This window comes from Panthera tigris, chromosome A2 (assembly GCF_018350195.1).
Source record: "Panthera tigris isolate Pti1 chromosome A2, P.tigris_Pti1_mat1.1, whole genome shotgun sequence".
Taxonomy (NCBI): domain Eukaryota; kingdom Metazoa; phylum Chordata; class Mammalia; order Carnivora; family Felidae; genus Panthera; species Panthera tigris.
Window position 1 is genome coordinate 39542737 of NC_056661.1, and position 19327 is coordinate 39562063.

Consider the following 19327-nt stretch of genomic DNA (forward strand, 5'->3'; position numbering starts at 1 on the left):
CAAAGAATCACAGGGTGGGGCGTGCACGGGCCTCTAAAACGTTGTTCTGAATGTTGAGTTTTAAAAGCTCTGGAGTTCAGGTACTGCTTTGTGGCCTCTCATCATGCTGGTCTTCACACCATGCAAATAAAACAGGCACGAGATTTCCCCCAAAGTTAGCAATCTTCTGTGAGTCATTTCGCAGGAACTTGGTGGCAGCCACTTGGCTGAAAGCAGCTGTGAGAAGGAATGTCCAGGCGGAGTGGCCGCAGCCACGGGTGTGGTTGTGAGTGTGGCTGGGGCCTGGAGACGGGCTGTGGGTGTGGTCACAAACAGGGGCGTGGCAGTGGGCGTGTCCGGGCCGGGGCATGCTGTGGGCGTGGCTATCGGGCTCAAGAGGTTAACCCCGGGAGACCCTGCTGGCTGGCCTCATCTCAGGAACCGCAGGGACTTGAAAAACTGTGCTCTTGGTCCCCCAGAGCAGGTAGAACTCTAGGCAGAATCAAAGTAGAACTGAGCTAAGGATGGACACAGGCCCTGAGGGGGGGGGGGGGGGGCGGGCAGCAAAAATCAGAGAAGAGGTCCCAGTCACATACCTTGGTGCTTTCTGGGTCCTCTGGTGAGAGTGGGGTTTGGCATGCAAATGACCTGAAACCACCCGGACTTCTTTCTACAGGATATGTGCATTCAGGAAGCCCAAGCTGACAATGTCTGTGGCAGAGAGCCTGATGTTAAGGTTGCCCCTCCCGTGCATGGGGCAGCAGTATTCTGCACCAGGATCCTAAGCCCCCTCTCATCATCCAGATCCCTCAGGATGCATGAAGGGACCTACACTATCCCACCCTCTTTTTCATCTTCTGTCTTCTTCAGGTCTCCCAGCCCACGGGGTAATCTTGTCCCTTTCACCAGGAAGAAATAGCACCCGTTTCCCCTCTCCCCCTATTGCCACTCCCTCCCCGCCATCCCCCCATCCTCCCCCCACCACTGTGGCGCACCGACCCTGTGAGCTGTCACCAGACCAGGGTTTCCCCTCCACCCCGCAAACAACAAAGCTAGTAATTCCGTTTAGGCTCAGCTAGAACACGCTATGGTGGCGTCCGGTGAGTTAATGGTTGCAAAAGCTTTAGAAAAAGACACTCTCCTGCTCCTAGAGAGTATGATTTACATTTCTTTGACATTTTCCACTTTCAAAAGCCACTTGCAAATGCCAGTACTTCCAAGTTTTATCTCTGATACTTGTACCTATAAGGAAAGGCACCTCTCATAAGAAAAAAAAAATCCCTTTAAACCATGGCACTTTACGAAGGAAGAACGGAAAATGCAAAAAGTAACAGTGATGAAATAAACAAGCAAATTGGTTTGTGAAGTAGCCCCAGCCACAAGTTCACATCTTTCTAAGAGCTCCTCAGACACCGATGGTTAAGGTTTACTGAATACTTACTTGCCGCCAGAAACTCTTCTAAGCACTTTACCTATGTTATCTCAGGTGATACTTGTAGTAAATCTAAGCCAGTGCTCCTCAAAGGGGAGTTATATTGCTTTCCCCCTCAACCCTTAGACATATTTGGCAATGTCTAGATACACTTTTGCCTGTCACAACTTTAGGGGAGGGTGTTGTTACTGGCATCTAGTGGGTCACACATCCCATGATGCTCAGGACAGCCCCACCACAAAGAATTAACTGGCCCAAAATGTCAATAGTGCTGAGGCTGAAAACCCCTGCTGTAAGAGATAGGGGAATCATCAGTCAACCCATTTTACAGATGAGGAAACAAGTACAGAGAGGTACTTCCAGATACTTAGGTTTATGATCAAACATAATTGGCAAAATGAATGCAAACAAGGGATTGAGAAAAAGTTTGCCAATATTTGAGATGAACTAAGAGAGGGAGGAAATGGGAAATCGTTTGCTTTGCACCTGTCCTGTGATTTTCTTTGTCAGGGTGATGTGAATCCATGGATCCCACTGAACTGATACGCTGAAATCGTTCACATGCAGGTTGAGCTGCCCAAGAAGACACTTTGGGTGAGGGAAGGGACTGCTTTCCAAACTCACTGCTTGCTTCCCTCATTACTATCAGACTGTTTTCCAGGTTCACAGCTGCACTTCTCATTCTCTTCTCAATCTGCAGCCTCTACTCTCACCTTGTTAGGTCCATTTGTGATTGCTCAGGGCAGAGGTGATGGAGAGAGGCATCTGCCCTCCTGACCCGGCACATTCTCACACTAGACAGCCTGCATCTACCTGGGGATTGTGGTGGACAGGGTAGGTGGCCAGCTGTCTCCAGGTCTCTTCTGGGTAAAACCTCAGAATCATCGCAAATGTTAGCTGATGGCCTATCAAGGAACAAGGCCAAATGGAACTAAAAAGAGGGTAAGAGCCTTCCATACGGAGTATGATGAAAAACGGCTCATGATATTTGCAGTGCAAAAGTCAGGTTGGGGGCACCTGGCTGGCTCAGTCAGTAGAGCACACTGCTCTTAATCTTGGGGTCATGAGTTTGAGCCTTACACTGGGCACAGAACCTACTTAAAAAAATTTTTAAAAAAAGCCAAGTACAAAATTGAATGTACATTGATGACGACTTGTTAAAACACTTTGTATTTTTGGATGTTCCATTTTCTAAATGAATATGTATAACATTTATCAGAAATAAATAATACTTTGACAAGAATTTTTTCAAAAATGTCCACAGAAAGGCATGAACAAAAATGTTCATGGCAGATTTTGTGTGTGATAACTAAAATGGAAACGAACCAAATGAAGTGTAGAAAGGCAAGATAAATTGAGGGTATTTTGCTACAACAGAATACGACATAGCAACGAAAAAGAACATCCACGGCTCCATGGATGAGTATCGGAGACGGGATGTTAAACAAAGGAAATCAGAATACATGAACACATGCTGTAGAATCTGATTTCTAGGAAATTCAAAAATAGGCAAAATTTATCTGTGGTGATGACTATTGACAGGGAAGGGGCACAGGACAGTCTTGCAGGGACAGGTAGCTGGAAAGGAAGGTCTGTGTGCTCTCCCCTTTCTCACCCAGAACCACTGGGCTGGCTCTATATTTGCATAAGCCACTCAGCAAAACAAAAGCCCTGGAGGTGACAAGAATCTGCTCCCTTACAAGGCAGTGTAGCCACAATTTATTCAAGCCTGCTGATAAATTCAGTGTATTCAAACTCAAGCCTAATGCTGCCTTGAAGTCTTACCCAACAACCCTAAACCCATATTACCCCCCTCCCCGCCCCCCCCCACACACGCTGCCAGAGGAGTTCCTATCATTACAACTGTATTGGGGATCCTATTTCACCAACACTTTGCCTGTGTATTTTAGTTTCCCACTTGAAACTATATTTTCTTGCCGCTTCCCAGCTCCAGGGCTGAGCCAGGAGCTTTAGTGCCCTAGGGAAAAAGAAAGATCAAAGAATAAAGAGACCATTGATCAGCATTAGTCTCCAAACTGAGGTTCTTGACCTCTGCAGAGACAATGGCCTTGAAAGCAGGCTTTTTGGTGGGGAAAAGGGATTTCTCAACCACACAGTTCCGCTCTAATAAAGCCAGGCTGAAGGTTCTAGAGAGGACTGCCTAGCCAGAGTGCTTCCACACAACCCAGGGGACTTGATCCCCACTGCTCTTGGAGCAGCCTGGTTATGATCTTGGTGGTTGGGATTCCTGCCGCACCCCCCTCCCCCCCCAACCGGCTTAATCCTGCAAAACAGCCCGCTAGGGTACCAGGTCTCCTCCAGGTCACCCGGTGGGCCATATACATATTCTTTTCTAGAGGTGATACCAGAGGAAAAAGGTAGACAGGTGCCACCCCAGATCACGGAGTTTTATCATTCCCAGATATGCCCCAGACCTATTCATGCCACTCTGGGAAGATGGCAGGCAGGAAAGGAAAAGCTGAAGGCCACCGATAAGGTCAGATGCCTCTAGGGAGAGGAGATTTAGAAACACCTAGAAAATAAGGGAGGGGGGGGGGTGGTGGTGTGAGAACATCAGGCTAAGTGTCTCACATCCCAGGGCAGGGTAGAAGGAAGTCTGCCACCCCTGGGGGACCTGCCTCTGGCTTAACGCCCTGTGTCCCTCAGCCCAGGAGCAATGGTGTGCAGGTGGTAGCAGGAGGGTGTAGAGGAGTCTGAGGAAGATACCCTGGGCCCCTGGAGCCTGTTTGGGGCATGCAGGGGGCCCAGAATTTCCATGGTAATGGCAAAGCTGGCCTGTAATCGGGAGCAGCAAGCTGCCACAGGCAAAGAATGCAAAGCCAGGAGCACATAACCTGGACGCTGGGTGCTGGCCAGGGTCTGTCCTGGCCCACAGAACGCCTTTGTGCTAACTAGCAAAAGCCTCCTTCTTCTGACAGACACAGCCTTACGGGCTCATAGCTTGGTTAGCAAAGCAGTGGCTACATTTCAAACCCTTGGTGGGTGTGCTTGTGTAGGAGGGAAAGCCACACCCATGAGAGATGGCTCTAGTTTCAGAACACTGCCACAAAAAGCTAGGCAGATAGCCCTTCAACCATCCCCCAGTCCAGGTATTCCCTCAGACCAATCATTCTAAAGGAAACCTTGTGAGGCTCTTGGTTCCCAGTCCACTTCCTACCTATCCCCCATATGCCCAGGTTCCGTCTTAAATGGCGAGGAGGAGGGTTTCCAATCATGGGGATGGAAAGACAAGGCTCAGAACCCTGGCCGCATTCTCCCCCCTGCTCAGCCGGGTGCTGACGGAACAATCTCACAAACTGTTTAAATTATCTGGCATAGGGGTACCTGGGTGGCTCAGTAGGTTAAGTGTCCGACTTCAGCTCAGGTCATGATCTCCAGGTTCATGAGTTTGAGCCCTGCGTCAGGCTCTGTGCTGATGGCTCAGAGCCTGGAGCCTCTTTCAGATTCTGTGTCTCCCCCTCTCTCTCTCTGCCCTCCCCCACTCATGCTCTGTCTCTCAAAAATAAATAAACGTTAAAAAAATTTTTTTTAATTAAAAAAATCATATTTCGTCCCCTCACTATCTAGCTGGGTGGAGATAAGCAAGGAAAAAGACCTATTACAGAAAGATAAAGAAGTTACATTTTCTTTGTACCTCCAAGCATCCGACAAGCAAAACTGTAACCATGCTAAGCAATATTCTCGCCTTTGTTATCTTTCTGGGAGAGGCATTGGCGCCTCTCACAGATAGGGTGAATGGATGTTATAGTCTGCCCTAGAGCTATCTTGGATTTTGCTGATTCCCATGATCATTATTAATAGCACCCCCTTCACTCTCAGAAGTGTCTTAGTACGGACTATAAATTATATGGTCACTTACTAATAAAGGCACAACACATGTCAGGCCTGGCTGATCTATCCTTCCTTCAAAAGAATGCCACATAAGAAGGACAGGCATGGTGACTGGGCTTGGAGAAAGGGAGATCCCTCCAGGCTGGAGAATCCAGGCAGGATGAATTTGACCTGAGCCTTGAGAGAGTGAATTTAGAGGGCAAAGGAGTAAGCCTTATACATAGACGGGTGAATGTATAAATTACCTAGTGCTGCATCACGAATTACTATAAAACCTAGCAGCTTAAAACAAACAATGAATCTTAGCTTGCACAGTTCTGTGGATCAGGAATTTGAAAGTGACTTAGCTGGGTGGTTGTGGCTCAGGGTGTAGCCAAGATACAGGCTGGGGCTGTAGTCATGTGAAGGTTTGACTGGGGCTAGAAGATCAGCTTCCACGATGGTTCACTCATATGTCTGTGGGCTGGAGTTCCCCACCATGTGGCCCTCCCCCATAGCAAGAGTTCCAAGAGAGAGCAAAGCAGAAACTGCAATGACTTCCGTGACTTTGCTTCTACGCCACGCTCCATCCTTTCTGCAGTATCTCATTGATTACCTAAGCCAGCCCTGTACAAACGTGTGACCACCAAGAGGTGAGGATCACTGAGGGTTAGCTCAGACTATGGCTGCGATACAGACTATGCGCTAAGTCACAGAGGAAGAAATAGGGAGCGTCTGCTCAGAACATTAGTGATGGGGCAGTTGTCCGGAAGTTACTGACTTCCCACTATATTCAACACCAAACAGCGCTCTCCAGCCAAAGTCCAGCAATCCAACCTTGGAGAGTATTGATCTACCAACATGTGTGAGGAAATGGGAATTTGGATTCCCCTTATCCATAGCTGAAATCTAGAGCAAAGCACTAAGAAACGTTTTAGTTTTGTTAGAACGAGAACGCACTCTACGTAAAGCACATTGTGGTCCTATACAGGAGTTGAAGATGACTGCTTTTTAAAAGTACACTCCTGGGGGGGTGGGGGGTGGGAGGGGAAGCCACATTGGAAAACAATCTTTGAAAATTCATTTTTCTTTTTACTTATGGACATTTTTCCCATTAAAAAAATGATGTAGTGCTTGTGTAATTTTTAAAAGATTAAAAAGCATGAAAAATATGCTCTGCACAGAGCTACAATCATTCTCCTCCGAAATATGTTACTCTCCTGAAATAAAGGAGAATGAGTTTCCAGGAGTCTGCACTGAGCAATGAAATGCAGCAAAGGGGGAATCCACCGTGGTTACTGGCTGCTGGCTCTGGCTAGGTCAGCATTTTAAGCAGGTTAAGGTAAGGCCTGGGCATTTGCGTTTTGGAGTTGCAATTGATTTTTGTTTTACTCTGTGATCCTAGAAATACTAGCCCTTTTCTAGATTTTTCTCCATTCTTAGCTAATGTGTGACATGTCTTATATCCTTGTTTTAAAATGCTTTACTACTTGAAATTGGCTTGGATGTCCTTTTACAGAATAGTTTCTCCATGCTCAATGTTTATTTAACAATTATTTTTTGGTAATTCCCTAGGGATATCATGATGCCATGGCAGACACAGCCCAGCAGCCCACATGGACCTTCCAACCTGGGGGGCAAGTAAGTGAAGGGAATACTGCCTTGTGATTTCATTTACAGAAGATGGGCCTGAAGGGAAAACCAGCTATCTGTAAATCTTACGGGGTGGGGGTGGGGGGTGTTAGAATTAACTGGAAGGAAGCCAGGATGGAGATATTAGATTAGCATATAAACACCATATAAGTCTAGCAAATAGCTACATAATCCCTGGCATCATTTACATCTTATGTGTCTCTATGGTTTCCCTCTGTTTTTCTTTCCTCAATTTCTACTGCAAACACATAATGAAACAATTTGAGTTATTAGAAATACATCATTCTGGAGGCTCCTGGGTGGCTCAGTTGGGTGAGCATCCGACTTCGGCTCAGGTCATGATCTTGAGGTTCATCAGTTCCAGCCCTGCCTTGGGCTCTGTGATGACAGCTCGGAGCCTGGAGCCTGCATCTGATTCTGTCTCTCCCTCTCTCTGTCCCTCCCCCACTCCCACTCTGTCTCTCTTTCTCTCTCTCTCTCAAAAATAAAGAAACACTAAGAAAAAAATTTTGAGGGTCGCCTGGGTGGCTCAGTTGTTTGAGCGTCTGACTCAGTTTTGGCTCAGGTCATGACCTCATGGTTTCATGAGTTCAAGCCACGTATCTGGCTCTGTGCTGACAGTGGGGAGCCTGCTTGGGATTCTCTCTCTCTCTCTGCCCCTCCCCTACTCATGCTATCTCTGTCTCTCTCAAAAAAATACATGAACGTGGGGCGCCTGGGTGGCTCAGTCGATTAAGCGTCTGACTTCGGCTCAGGTCACGATCTCGCGGTCTGTGAGTTCGAGCCCCGCGTCGGGCTCTGGGCTGGTGGCTCAGAGCCTGGAGCCTGCTTCCGATTCTGTGTCTCCCTCTCTCTCTGCCCCTCCCCCGTTCATGCTCTGTCTCTCTCTGTCTCAAAAATAAATAAAATGTTAAAAAAAAATACATAAACTTAAAATGTTTTGAAAACAATTTTTTTAAATAATAAAAGAGTACATCATTCTGCATGTTGAAAAACAACCCACACATGTCCTGGGTGCTTACTGTGTGCCAGGCACAGAGCTGGTGGCCTCACTTACATTATCTCAAGTAAGTCACACAACAACCCTAGCTGTGGGGTAAGTTCTGTTTTTATTCCCATTTCACAGATGGGGAAACTGCCAGCTCTGCAAGGTCAGCACACACTTTCAAAGTCACCTTGTTACTAAATGGCAGAATAGGGATTCAAACCCTCGTGGGCCAGAAATTCTTATCCCCCACAGTGATGGTGCCAGTTCTAACTTTTGGCTTCAGTTGCTTCAGGAGTCTGTCTTGACATCACCCAGAAAAGAACTTTAGTCGTAGCTCCTATGAACTGAAACGGCAAACTGAAAAAGAGGAAAGAAAACAGCTTGAAACCTGTTTCAGACCCTGCATGAGGCAAGGAACAGAGTCAGCGGAAATGAGAAGCCAGCTGGATTCAGCGACTCCTCAAGTAAGGGGGGCCATGTGAACTAACTTAATTGGATGATTATTTCAATTATCTAATTAAGAAAGATTACAGCTGAACAAAGACAGAGAGGGCCTCCAAGGTGATAAAAAAAAAAAAAAAGTTGATTAGCTGGGTTGGCCCTTGGCAACCCTGGGAGGTGGAAGGGACTCCCCGTTGGACGCCATGGCCCTTGGGACAATTAGCCACAGAGAACCCCTCCTTTCTTCCCCCATTCCTCCCCAGCTGAGAGCTGTCTTCCACTTTATTGCCTGAGACTCAAGTGGTCAAGTAGCCGGCATTCTCCTCCCTTCCTTCTTTCTTCTTCCTTTTCCCTGCCTATTTGTTTTGTACTGGTTTAGTAAACAAAAACAGTATAGATTTCCCTGTATAGTTTAGGACAGAGGTTATAGTCTGGTTACTACTATCCATCCCCCAGTTCCGCTTCCCCACGTATGGCCTGCGCACTTAAAACAAATTAGGGGTGACTGGGTGGCTCAGTAGGTTGAGTGTCGAACTCTTGCTTTCAGCTTAGGTCGTGATCTTACGATTTGTGGGTTTGGGCCCTGTGTAGGGCTCTGCACTGGGAGCACGGAGCCTGCTTGGGATTCTGTCTCTCCCTCTCTCTCTGCCCCTCCCCCACTCACATGCATGCGTGCACATGCACTCTCTCTCAAAATAAATAAATAAATTAAAAAAAATTAAATTATTCATCAATATTTAAAAGTCGAGGATTTCACATAAAAGTCCAGATCTCTGGCTTTATTTGAACAAATCAGATCTGACAACACTGGGTCCACCTTCTCGGAGGCCAGGTTCGAAATATTTAACACCGTGTGTATGTGTTGGTGCTGTCTTATCAGAACAGATGCCAGGCATAAGCCACCCAGATGCCATAACCACGAATACTGGCGGGAAGGTGGGGGTCTGCCCTCTCAGACCAGCCATGTTCTCCAGCTCCCAGGGCCTCTTTCAGTCCTATTGTCTCCTTGACATTGAGGTGAAGGTCACCTGCCATTTATCGTACCTGCTTGACCCACTTATAGTAAAGAGGGAAGAGACTCTTCCCTTAGCTTGACCTTTGTCTCTCAGTTATATCATCAGCCTGGCCAAAGTTGGCTTGTTTTAGGGAGCCTGTGGCTTTTATTCTTTAATTTAACAAATATTGGTTGAAAGACTTCATTATGCAACACGATAGAGCAGAGAGAGCTATTAAGAACTAGGCCAGAGAGCCAACAGTTCTGGACTCAAATCCTGCCTCAATCATTTGCTAATTATGTAACCCTGCTTCATTTCCTGATTTTGAAAGGAAGAATTTAGAACTTGTCTAAATACCTGAATTTTCAAAACACCTGTTTCACTGCTACAGCTGTGAGCTTTACTGTGAGGACTCAATGGAAAGAAATAACAAAGGACCTAGCACGGTGCTAGGTAAGCACAAAATGGCAGCCAGTTTAGGGGGAGAGCACTAGCTGTCATGATGGTGCATCTATGATATAATAGGCACTGTGCTATGCACCCACGTGTGTTATTTGTTTCAGTCCTCATGAGCTCCCTTCTAAGGTGAATAACATTATCTCCATTTTATGGAAGAGGACACTGTCCATCAGACATTGGATTCTCTCCTTCAGGACCCAAGCATGGTGGGGAAAGAGAAGATGTGCACACAAAATACATAAGGTGGTTAAAAGATAAAAGTATCCTACCAAACAGGGGGCAGGGGAGTATAAATTCACCTAGCAGATGAGAAGAAAGATTACTTATTGCTGGGAAATAAATTATACTAGAATAGTGCTTCTCAAATTTTAATGTGTATACAAATTACCTGGAGATCTTGTGAAGAGAGAATACAGATTCTGAGTCACAGTCTAGAGAAGGGCCAAGATTTGGGGTTTCAAACAAGGCCCAAGATGATGCTTTCCTGTCGGTCCATGGACTACACTTTGAAAAACAAGTTAGTTGTGGCCAAGGTATTGGTGACCAGTCATATTTCCCCATTTCTCTAGCTACAGTGAGTGGCTAAGACACAGGCATGGGGACCAAACTTGGCCAATTATAGTATTTCCTAGGAATATACATGACTGTTGGGGGAGAGAAGTCCTGTGCTTCTCTTATGGTCATTAAGCCGGAATGAAGAAACCCTGGGTTGCCTCTGGCTGGGCTAACCCATACTGTATAGAGAAGTGTCTTTTTTTTTTTTTTTGAGAGAGAGAGAGAGAATGCACACATACACAAGCAGGGGAGAGACAGAGAGAGAGAGAGAGAGAGAGAGAGAGGCAGACAGAGGATCCAAAGCGGGCTCTGTGCTGACAGCAAAGAGCTCAATACAGGGCTTGCACTCATGAACTATGAGATCATGACCTGAGCCAAGGTTGGACACTTAACCAACTCAGGTGTCCTGAGAAAGTGTCTTTGTGGAGGGAGAGAATGATCCCATCAGAGTGAAGTCACAAAAGAGAAACCAACAGAGAGACGATGAGAAAAAGAATCCTGATGACATCATTTGACAACATGGCGTCTCTAAAGCTAGTCTCTGGTTTTCCCAAGTAAAGGACCAATAATTCTCTCTCTCTCTCTCTCTCTCTCTCTCTCTCTCTCTCTCTCTCTCCCTTTCTCACCAGTGAACTGGATTTTCATCACTTCCAACTCGAAAAGTCCTGGGTAAATATTAGTGTTAAATTAAATATTAGTATTAATTACTGTAGCATATTAGTTACCTAGTATAGCTTAACGATTACCCCAAAATGTAATAGCTTAGGGTAATAATAAAAATGCAGCATCTCCCACAGTTTCTGTGCGACAGGAGTTGGAGAGAAACTTGACTATGTGGTTCTCACCTGCCATCCATCTCCCATGAGGTTGCAGTTAAGATTTCCTCCCGGGCTAATGTCATCTGAAGGCTTGACTGGGACTAGAAGTCAACTTCCAAGGTGGCTCAATCATATGGCTGGCAAGTTGGTACTGGTTGTCGGTGACAGGCCCCAGTTCTTCCCCAGCAGACCTCCCCTTCAGTGTCCTTGAAACCTGGTGGCTGGACATAGACAGAAACAGAGAGAACCAGGAAAAAATATATTCTTTTTATGACCCAACCTCAGGAATCAAACAGAGTCACTTTTTCACATTCTATTCATCAGAAGTGAGTCCCCATATGGCTGGTTAATTATAGAACCAGGATCTGGATTCTTGTTCTGGCTTTGCCACCAATAGACTGTGTGGCCCTGGGCAGGTCACTCCATGTCTCTGAGTCTTGGTTTCCTTATCTGGCAAATGAGGCGGCTGGATTTGACCCATTTAGTCTTAAAATCCTTCAGTGTCTATACCAAAGACACAGAAGGCCATGTATATCCTAGCAGGAGCCTAATTATCTTTGTCTTCTGTTGGGCTTCCTATCTTTTGAAAAACAACTCTTGGACATAAAAAACCAAGACGTCTTTCAACCATGAATGTAACTTGCCTCATATCGCAAGCCCTGAACCTCACGAACCAGGACTTGTTTCAACTAGTCACCTTATTACACAAACGTGACCATGTAAGAGCCAGAGGAACATGCGAGTTTTAGCCAGGGCCATTGGGGAATAATTACCACCACACTGTTGCTTAATGAAGTCAAGCTTCATGGGGTGGAGATTACAGGCCAGAATAAAGGATGAGCAGGCACATGACAACCCGGTTTGTGAAGTATTGGGAAGGAAGGGAGACCCTACTACAGTTAATAATAACAGTGTTAATGATAATGCCTTTAATTGAGTGATTATGGATGGCAGGAACTGTGCTAAACATGCCTTTTTATCTCTTTTTGCCCATAACAACTTCATGAAGAAGGAAATATTAGCACCATTTTATGGGTGAGGAAATACACATTAAGAAGAGTAGGATGAATTGTACAAATCCACACAGCTAATAAGGGGTGGAAATGGTATTAAACCTGGGCCCACTAGATTTATAAGACTGTGCCCTCTATCATTATCCTTAACTGCTTGTTTCTTGTGGGTGGCCAAATAGACTCTCAAAACCCAAAGAAAAGTCTTAAGAACAGGTCTGATTTTGTTGTTGTTGTTGCCATTTTCAATTTCTTTTTTATCATAAACTTTGGCTCTCTACATTTTAAAGGAAGATTAAAATCTAAGAGTTACTCATTAGTATAAAACAACCGTGAGGTCCCCCACAGTGTGATTCTCTATCTGACCAAGGTAATTAAATAGACTCAGCCTTAAGTCCATCTACTTAAAATATTCAATCAAGGGAAGCCTAAGGTGGTGCCATGAACCAGGTAGGTGATGCCAAAGCAGCAGGTGACTCTAGAAAGGAAAGGAGAATTAATCAGAAGAGTCAAGGCCAGATGGGTAGCCAGGATATTATAAAGAAGGGAGGCATGGGGCCCCTGGGTGGCTCAGTCGGTTGGGTGGCCGACTCTTGATTTCGACTCAGGTCATGATCTCATGGTTCATGGCTTCCAGCCCCATGTCCGGCTTCGCTCTGTGCTGTCAGTGAGAAGCCTGCTTGGGATTCTCTCTCTCTCTCTCTCTCTCTCTCTCTCTCTCTCTCTCTCTCTTTCCCTCCCTCTCTGCTCCTCTCCCACTCATGCACATTCTCTCCCTTTCCCTCTCAAAATAAATAAGTAAACTTAAAAAAAATAAAAAAGAAGGGAGGCACTTGAGGGGCCAATGTTGGCAAATATAAGGTCCTGGATCCAGACTCAGCTGAGGCGTCAAGAGCTGGGTGAGTAGCTGGGACCCTATTATACCCAAGTCAGCACAGAAACCCCCAAAAGAAGTTGGAATGAATAAGTGCCAGGGGTCAGGGCAAGCAGAAATCAGGTTGAAGGCTAGAAATCAGGAAGGAATTTCACTAATACTAACTAATTTGGATGTAAATTTTAAAAAGTAAAAAAATTTTTAAAAATCAGGAGGAAAGCAAAATCAAGAGTAGGACAAAGCAGTCAGAAGAGACAGGCAAGGAAATGCCAGGCCCATGAACAGGAAAAACCAACTGATGAGGACCCTGAAGACACAGTTTCGTCATCGACAGAGAACTTGGCAAAAGGACAAAGAAAAACTTGCAATTCTGTTCACGGTGTGTTAGTTTGTTTGGACCAGCCCTCCTCTGGAAAACAAGAAAACTTGCTGAATAAATTGAGTATCTTACAAGCACTTAAGAGTTCATGATACAGTAAGAAACCAGCAGACCAAAACTGAAGGGAAAACAGGACCCCAAACAGATAAGGGGAGCACAGAAGTCACTTGTGAACCAAGAGCATTAGCTGATTCCAGCAATGTGAACTTTTGTTTTCATGGTCTTGGGGGGAAAAGGAGGCAGAAATCAAAAGGGCAGGCTAATTAGAGACCCTCTCTATAATAACAGAGACCTGTCCCCCCTCTCCCCCCACCCCCCACTCTGCCATGGCCCTATACACTCAGGGAAGAGGTGAACCAGAAGTAACCTATGCTTTGTGGATTTGCAGCCAGGAGCCAGTGTCTGGTGTTCTGGGAAACCTCAAGCCTCAAACCTGGTTTAAGGTGATCCCCAAACACCTGACAAATTCAGACACACATCCTCTCTGGAGGAAGGTACCTTTACCTAAGACTTCAAATTACTCCTACAATTATTCTTTAGGTACAATGAACAGCATATAATCAAAGATAACCAGGGATAAAAAGAAATAAGTCTCTATGAAGAACAAGCAGAAATAGCAGCCAGCAGAAATAATCCTGCAATGAGGTTATAGAGTAGAGTTATCAGGAACATCTTATAAAGTAGGCATACATAATGTATTTACAGAAATAAAAGACAAGGTCAAAGATAGCTACATGGGACAGGAAAGTATCAAGTCACCCACTAGATTTGACAAGAACCAAATAGAACCTCCAGCAATTAAAAAAAAAAAAACAACTAACATTAAAAAACTATTTTAGAGACAAAACTATATTCCATTAAGGATACATCTTAGAAACAAGTCTGAGACATGGTAATAGAATGATTTGGGGTGGCAAGAAAGGAAGCACCCCATTAAATGTGGCTTGTATGATAAAGAATATTCACTATCTTATATAACAAGAAATCCAGTGGTTGGGCTGTACTAGGGTTATTTCTGTACAGAAACAGTGTCATCTAGGACCCTGCGTCTTTGCAGCCTTCCATGTCATAAACTTCAACGTGGTGGCCTTTGTCTTAGACATGTCTCCTCATGATGGCAAGATGGCTGCAACAGCTCCAACTATCATGTCTCTGTGTTACCACATTCAAAAGCAGAAATAAAAGAGATTTTCCCCTGTGCACCTCTCCTTTATCAAGGAGAAAAGACCCTCCCAGAAGCAACGCCACCAGAGTCTCCTTGATGTCTAACTGGTCAGGCATAGATCACATGCTCTAGCTGCAAGCAAACTGGGAAAGTGAGTTGCATTTTCAGCCTTTGAAGCAGGAGGTAGATTCTGCAGCTTTGGAGAAGAGGAGGGAACTGCTGCAAGCTCGGCAGTTTTGACTCTATGTAGGACCACAAAGAAGGGAGATATGGTGATGGAGAGAAGAGGAAGATTCTAAAAGTGAAGCAGTCTGTCTTCAGGAGCACCGAATTCCCCTTTGTATACCATTTTCCTTCTTTTGGACTCTTTCCCATACATTATGCCCTTCTCTAATCCATTCTCCCAAGATACCGGAAGCCCTTTTCTTTCTCTCTTTTTATTCCTGATGAAAGAGGGTCTTAAAAGGAATTCATCCAGTAGTTTAAATTAGTTTTCTGTATTACCACTTCTGTAAGAAGCACCAAGAAAAGAGCTCAAAGGAATCAGTACCACAGTGGTATTCCAGACACCGTTGGAATGATGAAGGGTAGAGAGCAAGATAAGAAGGATTTGGGGACAGTGAGGTGAGGGAGTCACCATCTAGTGACTTGGGAATCATGCTCATACGCAGCCTATGAGGCACTTGACTAGCCTAACAGAAAGCTGAGGTACCACCGTGGCCACGAAGCCAGGAGCTCCAGCCTTCAAGTCCAAAGCCTGCACTGTCAGTCCTGCCTTAGAAGCCGGAGGCTTGAGGGGAGGTACTGCCTCCCTTGACCCCATTTTATTCATCAGGAAAACAACAAAAGTTGACCCAGCAACCTTTAAAGACCCTTTTGTTCTAACACAGTACCCAAACCCAAATCAAAATCAAAATCAAAAAGTAATAACAGTTACAAAAGAGGATTCAAAAGAAACTTAAACACCTGCTGTTGCGCTTCCCTCCTTACAGATCTGCTTCTGAGCTTTGGCTTTATTCCCGCCCCCCTCCCGCCCCCCTACCCCAGGAGAGAGGAGGGAGGGGAAGGGTGGAATCTTAGAAGGACAGGGAGCCTCTACCCAGACATCCAGACTTTCATCATTTCACTTCGGCAGAGGGAAGGGAGAGGGTCTCTCTTCCAAGAGGCATTTATACACAAAATCCTAAGAAGGAGCCCTGCCTCGTTCAGATGTCCCTATTTTACTGGCCACTGAAGGAAGGGGAAGGTGGCAGGTGATGGATATTTCTATGATTGGCACCTCCACCAAAACAACAGGAAATAGGATCTGCTATTCCCGTAATTTTCTTTGGAAAGACAAAAGAAACGAAGAAAAAGGGAGAAAAGACGTCTGCATGGTATAATTTGCCCCTCTTATAAGACCCAGAGAAGTCAAGCACGTTGTCCAAAACACACAGCAAGTAACTGTTGCTGCTAGATGCAACCTCAGATCTTTTGTGCCTCCCGTGCGCAGTCTCCTTCCCCTGTGCCTCAGTTCATCTCCGTAATCACAAAACTGTCTTCTTTCTTTACTATATATGAAAATTCTCTGTCGTCATTATCTACTAAACTAGATCAAGAGGTAACTTTTATTCATTTGTAGGTCACCTCCTGTTACTGGAAAACTGCCCCAATTTAACCAGTGATGTGCTCAACAAGGCATGGGAGGGGGCACTCACAGACAGGGGGCCGGGCAGTCACTGGGCAGGTAGCAACAACAACCTCGATTCACGCCCTGCTATTGAGGAGAGACGACAGGACAGAGAGGGAAACGGGGAGGGGGTTTCCAACAGCCATCATGGTCTTGGGTTCTCATAAACTACTCTGTTGTCCGGGAAGTTGAGAAGCATGATAATGAATGGTGATTTTTTTTTTAATGTTTATTTATTTTTGAGAGAGAGAGAGAGAACGTGAGCCGGGGAGGGGGAGGGGAAGAGAGAGGGGGGACAGAGAATCTGAAGTGGGCTCCGCTCTGTCAGCATGAAGACTGAGGTGGGGCTCGAACTCATGAACCATGAGGTCATCACCTGAGCTGAAGTCGGATGCTCAACCAACTGAGCCACCTAGGCACCCAGAAAGGTGGGTTTTCAACAAAGACATTCTCCAACCTGACTGATGATTCACATGGGGGAGGAGGCACTTACATGTAATGGGCAGAAAATCTGCTAATTGTGCAGGAGATACAGAACTTTTTACCGTCACAGGAGACGTCAGAAGCAGAGGGCACATCCCAGCTGCTCCTTGTAAAAGCATCCAAACGCCTTCTGTTATTAACCGACATCTATTGAACCCACCTGTCTCCAGTCTCGAAAATCGCCCCTGCTTGTGCTCAGTGTTTCCAGGGCTAGTCAGGGCCTCTTGCCTTTATCCACCAGGTCAGCTTTAGAATTGGTCCCTTCTGGTGACAAGTGGGAAAATTCCAGCAAGGAGGAAAGAGTGGTAGGAGAAGAGGAACGGGTCCAGTGGAAAGAGAATAGTCCTACTGTTAGCCCAGAATGTCCTGTCGTTGGTCCAGATTTAGTGGAAAACAGGGGATTTGAAAGGTTTTATTAACCAGGTTGCTTCTGCATCTCTGAGTGAGCAGGGGACATTTTAGCATGTCTCAGCCAGGACTGGGAGACTTCAAGTAGCCTTAGAATTGGGGTATAAGCATGTGCGTGTGTGCACGTGCACGTATGCACGGGTGTGATGGAGACCAGAAGGTGGACCAGACTTCACTTTTCAATAACAATCAGTTAATAATTCCCCAGTCACGCTGTCTGCCCTTGACCAGTGACACCTCAGGATACTGAGGATGGATCTCAAAGAGGAACATTTCCTGAGCTCTTATGTTATAGCAGACAATGTGATTTCACTGCCCTTGGTGACCCATACCTTGATCCTCAGCAGACTTGAGGGGACCCTAAAGCAGGGGGAAGGTCAGCCTGGCTCCTCAGGGCCTCATTACTTGGGGCTACCAGAACAGTCCAGTACCTTGCTTCACCCCAAAGAGCTCCTTCCTTGATATCAAAGTCAAATCCAAAATTCCAGATCTGGAACCGAAAATGAGCACAGCCCCCTGAGCCTGAAGGCACAAGACCAGCAGCCAGGAATCATAGGAGCCTTTCACTTGACTCAGCCCCCTTGTCATCTACCACAGGATGACCCTGTCCACACGCCTGCCCTTTCAGCAGCCATCTTTTGCTTGCATACTTCCCTTAATGAGGAGCTCACTACCTCGCTTAGCCAATCAATTTTCACACATCTCCAACTATACCTTCCTAAAGGATTTTCTGCGACAAACCAATCCCCACGGGCTCTCTAGAGTCAAGAAACAACTGGTAAATACATCTGGAAAGAGCTGTCTGTGATAATACCTGCTTAGTGATCTATACCACAGCAGTGTATTCAGGGCTCTAAAAAATACAGCCGTTGAGAAACTTGTTTAATTTTGCTTAACTGAAAATCTCTCAAATTTATTTTACTACACAACACGTCCTTCAGGAATCTACAACCTTCCCACAAGAACCCTGTATCTCGGAAGTGCTGAGTCAGCAAGCTTCCCCTGGGGTTGGAATCTCTCTTTCCCAGGGTTCCATCAACTGGCTTCATTGCTAAGCTCTGGGGGTGCGGAGAACAAACCTGGCCCCTCTACAGATTCGAATAGCAAAGGTCTAACTCTTACCAAGCACTTGCGGGCGGGGGGAGGGCAGACACTGTGCTGAGTGCTTTTCATAGGTTACGCCATAGCCTCTGTTTAACGGATGGAGAAACTGAGGCTTGGAAGGGTGAGGCGGGGTCACACAGCTAGAAGGTGGCAGGGCTGGAAAGCAAACCCAGCACCACACACGATAGTTAGAAAAACACCTGGCGGAACATTTGGCACGTGGTAAGCCTTCAGCGAATGTTATCCGCGTTACCTTGCTGTTACTATTATTGTCATTATCTGACTGAAGAGGAAGTACTCCTCACGACGCCTTGTGCCTTGCTGGAACCTTCTGTTCTCTGCATTAAACGTTTTTGACGTCCTGAATGTTTTCCCTTGTTCGTCTGACGGCTCTCTCCCACCACTTCTGCACCCAAAGTAGGAAGGACGGAGCACCGAGGCTGGGAAGCCTTTCCTAGCTGAAAGCAATCTTCCATTTGCTGTTCCCACAGAACCATTTTCTCTGTCTGTCAAATCCTCTGAAATATGGTGGAAATAAATCCTTCAGGAAGACCAGTGAAGGAGAGCAGAGGGAGCTGGGGAGAAGCCGTAGGGAAGATGATCATCTATCTCCTAGACCAGGGGTCAGCAAACTACAGACCACAGGCTGGATCCGGCCAGCCCCCTGCTTTTTGTACCTAAGGCTTTATTGAAACACGGCTATGCTCATTCATAGATGTATCAGCTACAGCTGCTTTCTGCACCACAAAAGGGTTGAGGAGTTAGGAGAGAGACCTAAAATATTTACTAGGAGGTTCTTTACATAAAAAGCTGGCCCACTCCTGCTTTATCTTGTGGGGAGGAGAAAGGTAGGCTGGAAAGGTTTTTGATGAGCCAGGTGTCTGCCTTTCCTTATGTTCCAGATGCTCTTGGAAAAGCCAGCTGGGAGCTGCTGGGGCCCAGAACACTACAGCTTAAAAGAACTTGCAAGTAAGAAAGGTACAGCTCTCCACCGAGGTTAGCCTTGAAACCTATTCATGAAGGATCAGGGACAAGATAGGTGGATGTGGAGTCCTCTGAAGGCCACCGTATCACTCCAAGGCTA

At 45.9% G+C, this 19327-nt stretch overlaps 1 long non-coding RNA gene across 11 annotated transcripts in view; it reads left to right on the forward strand.

Moving 5' to 3' along the window:
• Positions 1–294: 294 nt before the first annotated feature.
• The window catches only part of LOC122236720, a 37228-nt gene continuing 18195 nt past the window's right edge, over positions 295–19327 (forward strand). For 5 of the 11 annotated variants that reach the window (XR_006214926.1, XR_006214925.1, XR_006214929.1 and 2 more), the window contains exons 1-3: positions 295–463; positions 6818–6883; positions 19146–19221. This is a non-coding gene — a long non-coding RNA (uncharacterized LOC122236720). Of the gene's footprint in view, positions 464–6817; positions 6884–8166; positions 8348–10962; positions 11003–19145; positions 19240–19327 lie in introns of all 11 variants that reach the window. The other 6 variants (XR_006214932.1, XR_006214928.1, XR_006214934.1 and 3 more) reach the window with 4 other exon arrangements.